Raw genomic sequence first — 4,221 nt, forward strand, 5'->3', positions numbered from 1 at the left:
GTGTCCACTAGGCTCCCAGGAGCAGCTCCAGGACTTGGGGGTGGGGGTAGGGGTGTTCTTACCAACTGCTCTGAGTACATCGGGTCCTCTAGGATGGATCAGGATATAGAGTTTTCATAGGTGCAAACCAACTAGGGGTCTGCCCCACCAGCAAGGACCAGGCAGAAGCTACATTGAATCTAATAGAAGACAAAGTAGGAAAGAGCCTTGAACTCATTGGCACAGGGGAAAATTTCCTAAATAGAACTCCAATGGCTCATTCTCTAAGATCAAGAATTGATAAATGGGACCTTGTTTTCTCCATCTATGGTAATTGAGCATTTTGTTGGGTATAGTAGTCTGGGCTGGCATTTATATTCTCTTAGGGTTTGTATGATATCTGTCCAGGATCTTCTGTTTTTCATAGTCTCTGGTGAGAAGTCTTGTGTAATTATGATAGACCTGCCTTTATATGTTACTTGACCTTTTCCCCTTACTGTTCTTTAATATTCTTACTTTGTTTTGTTCATTTGTTGTTTTGACTATTATGTGACAGGAGGAATTTCTTTTCTGGCCCAGTCTTTTTGGAGTTCTGTAGGATTCTTATATGTTTTTGGGCATCTCTTTCTTTAGGTTAGGGAAGTTTTCTTCTATAATTTTGTTGAAGATATTTACTGGCACTTTAAGTTGGGAATCTTCACTGTCTTCTATACCTGTTATTCTTAGGTTTGGTTTTCTCATTGTGTCCTGGATTTCCTGGATGTTTGGGGTTAGGAGCTTTTTACATTTTGCATTTTCTTTGACTGTTCTGTCAATGTTTTCTACGGTATCTTCTGCACCTGAGATTCTCTCTTTTATCTCTTGTATTTTGTTGGTGATGCTTGCATCTATGACTCCTGATGTCCTTCCTAGGTTTTCTAACTCCAATGTTGTCTCCCTTTGTGATTTCTTTATTGTTTCTATTTCCATTTTTAGATCTTGGATGGTTTTGTTCAATCCCTTCACCTGTTTGATTGTGTTTTTCTGTGATACTTTAAGTGATTTTTGTGTTTTATCTTTAACGGATTCTAGCTGTTTACCTATGTTCTCCTGTATGTCTTTAAGGGAGTTATTTATGTCCTTCTTAAAGTCCTCTATCATCATCATGAGAAGTGACTTTAGATCCAAATCTTTCTTTTCCCTTGTGATGGTGTATTCATGACGTGCTATGGTAGGAGAATTGGGTTCTGATGATGCCAAGTAACCTTGGTTTCTCTTGCTTCTGTACTTATGCTTGCCTCCTGCCATCTGATTATATCTAGTGCTTCTTGCCCTCGCTATATCTGACTGAAGCCTGTCCTTCTTGTAATCTGGGTTGATTCAGAACTCTTCAGATTCCAGCTGTCTCTGTGATCTCATGATTCTGTGATCCTGAGATTCTGGGTGTGTCAGAGTTCCTGGGAGTCCAGCTGCCTCTGAGACTCTGAGATCCTGGTGTGACCAAGCTTCTGGGGTCCTGGGATCCTACGATCTTGGTCATGCTAGAGTGTCTGGAAGTGGAGCCTCCTCTGGGGGCTGTGGGACTGGCTGCCAAGTTTGTGCCCAAGGTAGACAGGTGCAGATTAGAAGGAACCCGAGCCACTGTTTTGGTCGGGTTCCTATGTCCCTGTCTCCTGCTGATTCCAGTTACTCCCGGTGGTATTTGTAACAGATGTGTTATACTCACTGCTTATCCTAAGATAAAAATATGGGACTCTTCATGATTTTGCGTGTCATCCTTGTATAGGCATCATGTTAAACTTCTCTGTATCATTTCAATTTTAGTATATGTGCTGCTGAAGTGAGCACTACCTTAGAATTTCTTAAGGCTTAAGTATGGGTGTTATAAGGGATTAATTTGAATAGATAGAGGTAAAACAGCACACAGCATTGAGTGTTCTACATAAAAGTAAAAAAATTCCATGAGCTCCCAGCTAAGGACAATGAAAGATTATGGACAATAGCAATTGCTGCATCAGTCTTCTGGAAGTGTTCTACTCTTGGGTTTACCTTGTATGAATATGGCCAAATACCATTGCCAACAATCTTTGTTAGGGTTTTTGTTGTAGTGAAATGCCATGACCAAAAGCAGTTTGGGGAGGAATGGTTTTACTTTATCTTACAGCTTGTGGTCCATCATCCAAGGGAGTGAGAACTCAAAGCTGGAACTCAAAGCAGAAATCTGAAGGCAAGAACTGATACAAAGGCCTTGAAGGAATCATGTTTACTGGCTTGCTCTCTCTGGCTTGCACTGCCTGCTTTTTAAAGACCCACCATTTGAGGACTCCCCCACATTCTGACTCAGGAGAGGCGACACCCCAAATCACTCATGATAAACGGTCTTGGCGCAAATTGCAAGAGGTTTATTCTGTAAAAACCAGTGCACTGGAGATGACTCGTATCCCACACAGGGGTAGAGGAGTTGACCACGAGCTCAAAGGGTAAGGGGTTTATAAAGGCTCAAAACCCACAGACACCTGGCATTGGGCTATAGAAAGGCAAAAACCACAAACACCTGTCATCCTGGAACAATGGGGCGAGTTCTACTCCCTGCCATTACTGAGGTCTATTTTGGACACAGGTCTAGGGGCTTCACTCTCTCTCTCAGGATCTTTCACTTTCATATAGAACCTAAGACCATCATCCCAGAGTTGACCCTGACCATAGTGAGCTAGATATTTCCACAGTAGTCACCTATTAAGAAAATATACAACAGGCTTTCCTAGAGGCTGTTTTGGTGGGAGCATTTCCTCATTTAAGGTTTCCTCTTCTGAAGTGACTCAAGCTTGTGTCAAGTCAGCACAACAGTCACCAGGAGTTGACTCCTTACCAACTCAACACACAAACACATCACTGTTAAATCATAATCTTTCTTTTCATATTGTCCCCAGGATTCATATTAATTTCAATTATCACAATATAAAATATACTCCAAACTTCGAATTTTCCACAGTCTTTAAAAACTCAAATGCTTTAAAGGTTCTGTCCAAATATGTAAAGTCTCTAAAATATCCAGTCTCCAAAATTCCAAAGTCCCTTTAAAAGTTTGTAGACTCCTAGATATGGGCCCCTATAAAATTAAAAGGAAAAAAAAGCATACTTCCATACTCTAAGAGGGAATAACAAGGGCACAGTAACAGTCAAAGCAAATCAAATCCACAGTCCAGCAGTATAAAGCTCAGATTTCTAGGACTCATAATCATCTGTGCTCAAAAGGGCTTGCTACAACATACACAGCTTGTCTCTTAGGCTCAGGCCTGCTCCACTCCACAGAAGCTGCTATGGAGTCATCCCATGATACCCGCATCTCCAAAATGTTGATATCTTTGCTGCAACTGGGCTACATTTTCACAAATAGCCTTTCCTAGGCTTTCTTCAGGGACTCCAATCCTGCTACGTGGTACCAAACTTCAACTTGTCCATGACCCCTTCAATTCTGGGCCTTCTAGTACAACTGAAGTTATACTTTCACCAATGGCTTCCTTTGGGGACTACATCCCTGTCACACATTATTGATAAAACCTCAGATTGTTTCTATGGCACCTTCATGCCATTTTGGAGACCCACAAACCACTAAGTTTGGCTGCCAGCTCAAGGTACAGCCTTGGCAGCCTCTAAACCACAGCCTCTGTGTGCTGATCCTGAGGAAACACTTCCCAGAAAAGTTGGTCTCAATCAGTAATGCTGGACTATTCTTAATCACAGCGGATTCTCCAGCCCAGCTGGCCAGTATCAATTGTCCCAGTAAAGCAGAGGTTACACTTCAGTGGTTCTTATTTTAAAACATTGAAGGCACCAGTAAGGTTTTTAAGAGCCTCTCAAACTTTACTCTGAAATTTCACAAGTCAGGCCTCCATTATCTGCAACAGTCTGAACATTCTTAGGTCTTCTAAACCCTCACAGGAAAGTCCACTGACTAGGCAATAGCTTTTATAGCCCAAAGTTTTAAAGTCCTTCCAAAACATGGTTAAACCTGTCACAGCAATACCCCAAGACCTCATACTAGTTTCTGTCTTAGGGTTTCTATTTCTGAGATAAAACACCATAGCCAAAAGTAAACTGGGTAGGAAAGGATTTATTTCATCTTACAACTTAGCGACTATCATCTAGGGAAGTCACAGCAGAAACTCGAGGAAGAAAGCTGGAGGTAGAAACTAGAGCAGAAGCCATTGAGGAGTGCTATTTACTGGCTTGTTGTTGTTCATGGCGGGCTCAGCCTTCTTT

At 41.7% G+C, this 4,221-nt stretch overlaps 1 non-coding gene across 1 annotated transcript; it reads right to left on the reverse strand.

Moving 5' to 3' along the window:
• Positions 1-1,699: 1,699 nt before the first annotated feature.
• LOC115030281 lies at positions 1,700-1,806 on the reverse strand. The gene has a single exon (XR_003835868.1). It is a non-coding gene; the product is annotated as a U6 spliceosomal RNA (small nuclear RNA).
• Positions 1,807-4,221: the final 2,415 nt, after the last annotated feature.

Source organism: Mus caroli, unplaced genomic scaffold (assembly GCF_900094665.2).
Source record: "Mus caroli unplaced genomic scaffold, CAROLI_EIJ_v1.1 scaffold_20283_1, whole genome shotgun sequence".
Lineage (NCBI taxonomy): Eukaryota > Metazoa > Chordata > Mammalia > Rodentia > Muridae > Mus > Mus caroli.